The sequence below is a fragment of the Panicum virgatum genome, chromosome 2N, assembly GCF_016808335.1.
Source record: "Panicum virgatum strain AP13 chromosome 2N, P.virgatum_v5, whole genome shotgun sequence".
Lineage (NCBI taxonomy): Eukaryota > Viridiplantae > Streptophyta > Magnoliopsida > Poales > Poaceae > Panicum > Panicum virgatum.
In genome coordinates this window covers 21569690-21580282 of record NC_053146.1, presented here as the reverse complement: position 1 = coordinate 21580282, position 10593 = coordinate 21569690, and the positions used below count along the sequence as shown (strand labels likewise).

General features: G+C 48.6%; 1 non-coding gene across 1 annotated transcript; it reads right to left on the bottom strand.

The window, feature by feature from the left end:
- Positions 1-389: 389 nt before the first annotated feature.
- On the bottom strand, positions 390-496 carry LOC120663211. Its single transcript, XR_005670430.1, has one exon. It is a non-coding gene; the product is annotated as a small nucleolar RNA R71 (small nucleolar RNA).
- Positions 497-10593: the final 10097 nt, after the last annotated feature.

The window sequence follows — 10593 nt, the reverse complement described above, 5'->3', positions numbered from 1 at the left end:
CAGCTTCCCAAGCACCATCAACAATCATTGAACTCATGGCTGAGAAGACTCTCCGCGACTTCTCCGTCCCCTCAACTGCCATGTGGTAACTGGACCCAACGTTGATGTTGGGGACATGAACTTTGAGCTGAAGTCCAGCCACACAAAAATGGTGCAGGCTAGCCCATTCTATGGCAAGCCGAATGAGGACGTTAACGCCCATCTCCAGAATTTCCTGGAGCTTTGCAAGACCGTAACCATACGGGGCGTTATGGCTGACGCCATCAGGCTCCGCCTGTTTCCCTTCTCCCTCCTGAGGAAAGCGAAACAGTGGTTTTATCAGAACAAGGAAGCCGTCAGCACATTCCATGCCGTTCCTTGCTAAATTCTTTCTGTTGGGCAAAACAAATGCCCTACATGGAAGAATTTCAAGTTTCCAGCAGACAGGGATGGAATCCATCCCAGAAGCTTGGGAGAGATTGCAAGAATATATACTCGCTTGTCCTCATCATGGGATGGACGAGTGGCTTGTGCTTCAAAGCTTCTACAATGGGCTAACGACAACATCTAGAGCCATTCTCGATGATGCTGCTGGAGGAGCCTATCTAGACCTTACAATTGCCAAGGCTACGACCTTAATTGAAAAGATGGTCTCCAACCAATGCTGGAACGAGGAACGTTCCCAGCCCAGATACAAGGGCGGAATGCACACCGTCAAGGAAACAGATATGCTCGCCGCCAAGCTGGACCTCCTAATGAAGAAGCTCGATGAAGGGAACCGGCAACAAATGCTTGTTCCCGTCCATGCTATGAACTCATACTTTACGTGCGAAGTTTGTGGTGACGGTGGACACTCGGGGAATGACTGCCCCGAAACCTGAGAAGATGCAGCCTACATCAACAGCAACAACACCGGGTTCTGTCCACAAGGAGGCCAGGGGTGGGGTCAATCACGCCCACCATTCCAAGGAGGAGGTAACAACTATAACTCAAATTTCAATTTGAACCAACCCTCCTTGAGAGACTTAGTCTTTGGCCAAGCTAAAATCAATGAATCGTTAAACAAAAAGCTTGCTGCCAACTATAAAATTTTAGAAAGCATACATGCTAAAGTTGAAACTCTTTCTTCTGCTCATAAAAATCAATTAAGTTTCAACAAAATGATAGAAACTCAACTTGCTCAAATCACTGCTTCTGTTCCTGTCTCTGAGAATGGGAAGATCCTGGGGCAACCCGAATCTCCCGTTGAAACTGCAAATATGGTGTCTACCAGGTGGGGCAACCTTCTCCGGCAGATACCCCGCACTAACCATGCAGGACAAACCACACACCCAAGGATGAATGCGTGGGGCGGGCTGACAGCAAAACTTCATGGAGATCCGGGGGTGCCCATGATCAGTTGTTCCATCTTCGATCAATGCTATGAATGGGCCCTCTGCGACCTTGGGTCAAGCATAAACATCATGCCCAAGGTAATCTTTGAGCAATTGCAGTATCCTGCTCTTTCCCAGACCCGTATGTTCGTACAACTTGCAGATTACACAGTCCGACATCCCGAAGGGATAGTCGAAAACATCTACGTATGAATTCGGAATTGCTTCGTCCTAGCCGACTTTGTCGTCCTCAACATGGAGGGAGATTTGGGATTGGACCTTATCCTCGGACGGCCGTTTCTGAACAGTGTGAAGGCTAGGATCGATATCGGATCTGGAGAAGTCCAGTTCTGCATCGGGGTCGACAATATATTATTTGAATTCCTCCACAGGAAGGAGCAGAGGTTCGTGATCCAGCAAGCACACGACGGAAGTCCACTCTAGGGTGTACCAGAACCTCAGTCAGAAGAACCTACGACCACACAATCAAAAAGAAGACGTGCAAGGAAGGTGTGGCATAAGGTTGCCAGCTCGTCCTCGTCCAATTCTCCAGGACAAGTCGAGCAGTGGAATCACAGCAGGAGAAAGGTCCCGCTCGTCAGACTCAAAACGACGAGCCCTTGCCGAAGGTAAATCGGTATGTATCTCATATTTACTTTTCCACCATTTTATTTTTTTTACGTTTTTGATTTTCCCACTGCATATTTGGATTCTCAAAACACCCTTGCATGCTAGAAACTTTTCTAGGACCTTTTTTGTTTTTCACAAAAATCCAAAAAAATTTCCGAGCATGAAAATCCCTTGAAAAATAATTTAGAACATCTTTCGAAGCAAAGTTTGGCCGGGCACCCAAAATTTCAAAACTTATAGCCGTTAGGGAGACCCTGGGCCCTGGCTATCAGCCAATGGGCCCACAGGGGGGCCGGCCGAACCCTAGGGTTGGCCGACCCCACCTGGCAATGGCTCTCTGCCATCTTTTTCCAACGGCTAGTGATCTTTGTGTTCAGCTCCTAGCCATTGTGCCCGGACATTCTCTCTTTAAATAGAGGCCGAGGAGTGGGTGTTGAGCTCTCACACTCAACTCTCATTCAGTCACTCTCTCTCAAACTCTCTCGAACTTTGCTCTCGGGTTTTCATTGGATTTTTACTCAAGATTTGAATTCAAGAGACCTCTCTCTCATTTCTTTGCTGCAAGCAAGAAGGAGAAACTCATGGGTAAGAACATTCAATTCGGTTTCACTAACGTAGCCCATTTCGAGTTACACGTGTTTTGTCCATCATGAAAGGCATAGGGCAAAAGGTTTCTGGCGCATTCAACAAGATGACGGGTGGAAGTTCATCCCGTTCTCAGGGTGGCTCAAGCTCGTACACACCCGAACCTACGCCTACACCAAGCACGATGAACTACGAGGAAGAAGAACAATACGAAGAGATGCAAGCCGAATCGCAAGCCGAGGTCATAGAGATTGATGCGGAAGATGCACCGTACCTCGACTTGCGAGATGATCATGAATGACAAGGTTATGCCATCCTCAAGAACAGAAGCTTTGTCCACACCCGAGCATTCGATCCGGACCTCCTCATCAAAATGTTTGGCATGAAATTGGATGGGACAATTTCGTTCCCGTTGAGGAGTATGGTTCTCGACTCCTCACCATCCAATTTCTTTGCACTCTTCGGGAGGTGGAAAACGGGGTTTACTTTTGACTTTTTGGGAAAGAATATTTGCTTTCTTGGAAAACTTTTGCCGGCCACCTCGATTTCAAGAAACGCTGGCCAATTTCTCTCGACCAAGCTTGTAGAGGTTTTAATCATCATAAATTTTGGGGCCGGATTTCGAGTCAAGTTGTCCATGGCAAGTTCGCACCTCGGTGCGACGACATTCATAATCCAACTCTTTAGTTGATGCACAAGTGGTTGACCATCACTCTCTTTCCAAGAGATGATGTCCGACCCGTGCGCAACGATGAGTTGCTCATTCTTTATGCCATGGTCAACAGGATCAAAATCTCCCCCGCGCAAGTTTTGGTTAAGCAATGGCTTTTAAATTTCAAGATAATGGGTCCTATTGAGTGCACTTCTTTGATTACTCGCATCGCTACACGTATCGGTGCCTTAGAAGGGAATTCTATTCCTTTCATTGAGGGTGACCGTGCATATATCGACAAGGCCTCTTTGATCCAAGGTCACACACTCAAGAAAGGCCCGAACGACTCTTTTATTTTCTTTTACTTGAGCTATACAAATGAGATTCCGCTGCCCAATGCGGAGTTCCATTTGTATAATTGCCATTCGCTAACTATCCCTCTCATTCCACGAGAAGGAGGTCGTAGGCATAGATCTTTTGGTTTGCCTGGCAGGATGACAAGAACCCGGACTAGAAGGAAGGCAGAACCAACACCACCGCCTCAACAGCCACATCACTCACATCAGCATGAGGCTGGTGGTTCATCATGGCACAGTGCCAGAACTGAGGAGTGGACACGGCAGGCACCAGGCCGCCGGTCCACCAGTTCAAGCTCCGGTGGAGCCCCGAACCACATCAGACGGATGTCTTCGTCCCGAGGTTTCGGCGCCATCACCTAACAGCTAGGAGAGCTGCGGGTGCAGGGCGACAACATACAAGAGACGCTGAACTAATGCATCGATACAACCCAAGCATGATAGCGTCACACCGGCGAAAGAAACCACGACATGGAGCAGTTACCGTTGCAATGATAGGAAGAGTGGAGGGCATACTGCCGTTGGACGGGTTTTAACCCTGACCAACTATAGTGAGCCTGAAGCTAGCTTGGGGGAGGACCCCCACGAGAGGTAACTTGTATCATTCATCTTTGCTGCTTTCATAACCTTGCATGAAACCCATAAAAATTTGCAAATTCAGAAAATCTATAAAAATTTGCATAACAAATAAAAATTTGCAACATTTAGAAAACACCAAAAATATTTTCTTTTAATATATGTAGTAAGCATGGTGTAAGTTTTCCATGTTGAGATGATGAATAGTTGCTCTGTTAATTTCTTTCATATGCTTAGTTACAACTTTATGCTCTACCTAGTTTTGGGTTTGGTGGCTTAAATTGCTCAAACCTTAAACTTGAAACTTGTGGGTAGCGAAAAGCATGATCCAAATCTAAGTTATTGTGAGTTATGATACGGTTAAGTAGAGTTGCTATGATCTTCTCTTAAGTGATACTTGACATCCGGAGTATTTAATTTTGAAAACACAAAAATATAATAAAGTTCCTCGATGATATGAAATTCCCATCCAAACCCATATGTTAATTTTCACTGCAAAACCTTCCACATATGCAACTTGCTATCTCATTGAGCTTTGCCAAATTATTGTGACCCTTAGTGAAATTCATTTCATGCTCCCATGATCAAGATCACGTACACATTTCCACCACATATGCTTCTACACTAGAAGTAAGCAAAATTTTATCCATCCACAAAATAAAACTCCAAGTCCATGTATGACACCTCTCTCTCAAAATTATGTCAAGGATATGAGGCTATGAGAAAATAAAAGATGCATACCCAAAGATGGTATGCCACATGCTTCGGCATGTCAAAAAAAAGAAAATAAAATAAAAGATGCATACCTAAAGAAGGTATGCCACATGCTTAGGCATGTCAAAAAAAAAAGATAGCCCTTGATCCAAAAAGAAAAGAAAGAAAAGAGAGAGATGGTGCATACAAAGGAGTTCATACACCATCCACCAAAAATATCCACACACTTGCACATCTTGATCAAGGTTTATGACTTGTTTCTCCTTTGGATCTGGTCTTTGACTTAGTAAAATATGAGAAGCAGGTATGCCTTCAAATCCGTAAAATATGAGAAGCAGGTATGCCTTCAAATCCTCCATACCTACAGCTCCACAAAAATAGCCATAAGAGATAGGTTGAGGAAGAAAAGGCACAATAAAAAGCCTTGGTAAGGAATCATACACACCGAGCGATCCGAGAGATCATCTGAGGAACTTTATAAATTTCTTTTGAAAACTTTACAAAACCTCCGGATTGACGGTTGAACTAAAGAGAAAGAAATATGAGCACTCTATGATACCGTTCTGACTCTCAACCGCCAAAGATGAGGTGAAGCTATAAGCTCCACAGGAGTAAGGTAAGAGGTATGGACAAAAGCCAACTTATTCAAAATCAAGGTAAGAAGCATTCGATTGTGCCTAAGTATAAGTTGGAAATTCAACATTGTAGCAACTCCTGATCAACTACGATCGCCTTGTTTTGCTCAGGGACGAGCAAAAGGCTAGCTTGGGGGTGTTGTTGACGGTCGTTAAGTATGAAATATGACCGACAACTACACTAATAGAAGAAGGAAAACTATACCTCTTACTCGCATATTTGTATCACTAACTTAGCTCCACAGTTGTTTTCGAAGATTTATGATTTCAGGAGCACATGTCCGGAATAAGACGAAAACACGACGAATATGCAGACAGAAGTCATAGATGATCGTGTCCTGCGTAACATGAGCAAAGGAGGCCCACAAACCAGACCAAACCGACCAACCTAGCCCGGCACCGACCATCTGACATCAGGACCCACCAGGCAGTGTACCAGAGAAGGACGGTTGCCAGAGGAGGCAAGGGGGGGTCGGCCAAGCCCACCTGTCAGCCAATGAGGCTGAGTTTTGGCGGGAAGCTTGATCTTATCCTCCTGAAGGCAGTTGATGATGTTTCCATGTTTATCTTAGCGGGAACCGACCTCAAGGAACTATATAAGGGGCCTCACACCACTCTCACCACACACACCACTTGAAGGCCTCTCTCTCTACACTCTCTTGTGATTGGACTCCTTAGGGTAGTGGAGCTAGGCTAGTACTTCATCTCCTTAGCGAATCCAGTCGTCCTCGGGGTCGGCGAGCAATCCTCGACCTCTGGTATGGCTTTGTATTCCGACTTTCGTTATATTATTCATATCGAGTTCGTTCTTGGTTATATTGCTATGTTCTTAGCCTGCTTAGCCTTGATCTGTGCTTCGTCAAGTTATTCTAGTTGCTTGCTTAGACCAGATGATCTGGGTAAGGATATCAGTTTGTTGTGCTTTTGGGCTTGCCTTAGCATCTTACCTATCCATCCGAAGGGTGGGGGACCCGGGGCTGCTAGGGTAATGACTTCATATGCGGGCATGGTGCCCGGGTATGCGGGTTCCTTTGGATATGACGGTGCTCCATGGTGTGACTAGGGTAGACTGCAGGTGGTGACAGCCCTGTCGGTCCGCCGGGAAGCTGCTTCTCGGTTAGCGTACTCCTCGACGTTCGGGTACGGTGTAGGAGTTCATGCAAAGATGAAACGGGACTGAATATTCTCCAGTGCGGGTCATTCTCCCCGATGTCCCTAATTTCCCGACACCTGTAGTTCTAAGCATGTGGCTAATGTAACTTATCTGCTAACATGAATAGTATACTAGGATCTTTGCCTATGCTCCGACTAACCTTAGGATTGCTTGTTTATTCTTTATTCATGAGAGTTGGCTATTCTGTGTGTGTCACATTACCCCTGATTATCCTTTATTTATCACTTACCCATGTATAGTCAGTGGTCTTCATCTTACTTCATACGTGTCATGGTTATGGAACTTGTAAATACACTTTACACAACCTAGCCATCCCTTGGGAAAATATAAATAATGATACCCTGCATACTTCCGGGTGAAATGCTATAACGGTATATCTGTGCGCTTGCGGATCTTTCTGTAAACGTTAAGACATACCAACACCGGCAATTTCAAAGGCGGCTGCCAACAGTGCTCCGCCGCATCGCGCTCATGATGGCATCCAACCCAGCTGCTCAGGACGTCGACTTGGTCCTCTATTCCTTGACTAATGTTTCTCGGCAGCTCGTGGGCAGATCTCCGCTGCCATCGCCACGCTCGTTCTCCAAGCGGCCCGCGTTCGGCTTGCTCAACTCTGCGGACACTTACGTTCGGGAGACACACAAGATCATGCGTGGGCGCCAGTCCACACCCCAGTTCATGGACATGACGGGGAGCTACCCCGCCTCCATCCACGATCTCCTATGCGACGAGGATCCCCTAAATGATGCCTCCAGCACGGGAGACAACAACTTGGAGGGAGCGTCAGCGCCGCGGTGCGTGTGCGCCATGGCCACAGCTCCAAGCGAGCCACCACCACATGCGGTGTCGCCTCAAGCGACGCACACCCATCTAGATCAGCGCGTGCAGGCGCTTGCCAATGCACAGGCTCATGCTGACAAACTTTGTCCCTAGCCCGAGCACACACCTCAACCGGCGAACTCGCCTCCGCGCCTCAATCTGAGCCAAATGGGGGGAACTCCGCTGTAGCTGCACGGCAGCGCGCACTTGGGGTCAACCGCGACATCATCAACGACGCCCGCATGCGACTCCCACAAGAGTTTCGCGTGGGCCAAAACATCGCTGTGGCAGCCTTCCTCCTGCAGACACTGTTCGAGCCGCAGGACCCAGCACAGAAGGATCTCCACAGCAGATCAGGGACCTGGTGGAACTCGCCGCCGTCCAGTGTAACACCCTAATTTAAATTTCAGCATTTAGTAATAAATTTAATTGGCTTTATTTAATTTTCTAAAGATTTACTGTGTTTAGACTTGCATTTAATCTAATTTTGATCCTCAAGTAATTAAAATTTATCATAGGTTTAAATTTTTGTTGCATTCATGCTGGTGCATGATTTTATTTGAGTGTGGTTTGAATTCAAATTCAAATTTGAATTCAAACTTTGTTTGAATTAGATTTAGAAAGGAGAGAAATAGAAATTAGAAAAGGAAACAAAACCCAAAACCAAACCCCAAAGCAGACCCAAACCCAATATCCAGCCCGAATCAACCGAACCCGCGGCCCAAGTCCCCGCTCAGCCCACTTCGGCCCAGCCCAGCGCCGTTTGGCCCAGCTCCGCACAGCCTGCCCCGCGCCCTGCCTCCGCCTCGCGCCCGGCCCGCCCGCGCTCCCCGCCTCACCCGCTGCGCGCCCGACCCCACTTGCCAGACTCGTCACCTTCCTCCCGCAACTCCCGCCCGAACCTCCCGCCGGGGATCACGCCGGTTTCCCAACCCCGGGCACGCACGCCCAGGGCCGCCGCCGCCCTATAAGTAGCGCCCCCGCGGACCCCTTTCCCCCACCTCGCCTCACAGCCGCCGCACGAAGCCCTAGCTCCGCCAGCTCGCGCAGCTCCGCCGCGCAGAACCCCTGCGCCGCCGTGCTCCCGCCGCCCCGTTGCCCTCCGCTCCACCACGACCAGCGCAGAAGCTTCGCCAGGGTCCAGTGAAGTCCCCTGCTCCCTCCACACCGACCCCAGGCCTACCCCTCGCCGCAATTTCTTCGGCGACGCTCGGAGGTGAGAACGCTCCGCCGTTCAATTTCTCCTCGCCGCCGGTGGCAATCGTGTCCCTCTGACCCTGAAACGTTTCCGCAGGCCTCCACCGAGTCAGTCCGAGGAATTTCGGGGCCCGTCTCACCCCTCCAGCACCCGTCTCCGCGAGCTCCGCCCAGCACCGCCGCCAGTCCTCGCCGCCGGCACGTCTGCGCCACGTTTCCGACCACCCCACGCCTTCGGTGAGAACCCGTAGCCCGGCCATTTCCTTTGCGCTAGCTATGGAGGCGCCTAGGCCCAATCCAAGGCCGGAACGCCGCTCGCCGGCGTGTTCCGCCGCGCCAACCCGCCACCGTTGAACCCAGCACCGCTCAGGCACCTGCCGAGTCCAGGTTTTGACCCAGTTGTATCACGCACGCCTCGCTCGTCCTTTTGCGCTAAACCGTGACCCAAACCGGGCTCTGTAGCGCCGGATTCGCTCACTCCGGCGACCCCACCGCCGCGGGAGCTCCGCTCCGGTAAGTTCCGCCGCCGCCCCGCGCCCAAAACCGCTGGAGCCGTCCGATCTGGAACCCGTGGCTGAGATTAGATCCCAAACCGATCAGATCTGGACCTTCAGATCCGAATCCAACGGCTGAGATCCAACCGTACCCCTTCGGCCTGTCACTTTTGCTAAAGAGCCCTCGCCTTTCCTTGAAATCAACCCGCGGTCCATCGGTTTAGAAAAATATTTACTTACAGGTCCTGTTTTTAATGTTTAGGCCCCTGCCCTTTCCGGAAATAGTGCCCGCCGTCCCTGTCCTTGTGTTTTTGCACGTTAGCCCCTATAGCTATGCTTTAATTACGTTTTAGCCCTCGGTTTTAGCAGAAAAGCCCCTGAAACTTCAGTTTTCTTACAAATAAGCCCCTAGAACTTGTTTTTAGCCCAGAAAATGCGTTTTAGCTCCGTTTTTAGCGTTCTTTATATCCATGCGATCGTTGTAACGCGTAGAATAGTTTTAGACTAGTTTAATGTGCTGTTTTATGTATTGATGTACTGTTCTTTAGTTTTTGTTAGTGTTTGCTTGTATGCTTATTTTTGTGCATTGTTTTGGCCATGTGTTCGTGAGTAGACGTTGATCCATCTGAGGAGCCCCAGTACCAGTACCAGGAGCAGCCGTCTTCCGAGCACTTTGAGCAGCAGCAGGAGCAGTACGAGGAAGCAAGTATAACATGAACAACCTATCACTTTAATTACAATTTCATACTGCATTTTAATACTGTATGCCTTTAAGGATTTCCTAGCCAGTTTATATCCTTTATATATACCTTTGGGTTGCATTTTGGTTAGTTGTGCTAGGTTGCTGCGCTATAACACACTCTGGTCCTTTTTAATTAATTTGATTAATGGTTTACTTGAACTTAATTCTGAGAGTGGCACTCTGTGTGGCTTGAGTGGCTCACTTCTCGTTAAAAGATGTTTTTTTAGAAACATGGTTTAGGGGGCCAGCACGGTGCTTACTGCCTGGTTGGCCACTCTCCATAAGGACCGGTTCATAGAGCGACAACCTGGGACAACAGCGCTACCACAAGGCTAGAATGGGATAGACTTGGCGTAATAACTAGATCTTTTTGGTTTGGAGTAACTTACCTGCGGGGCAAGAGTAGTAAGCTTCAATGGTCCCTGCTCCTCCGGCTTGGTCTGTGCTTGGATTGCGCTCCTGTGCTTGTACCCCCGGAGGTGGGCCCCATCGTCGCCGACCTAACTCTCGCGGTTACGCCTTACCAACGAGATTCTTTTTAAAGGCCTCGTAGTGAGTCGCTGGCCATCTCACCTAAGGAAGTGTGATGAACAACTGGCGTAGCTCACGACTTGTGGGTAAAGATGTGCAACCTCTGCAGAGTGTAAAACTGGTATACTAGCCGTGC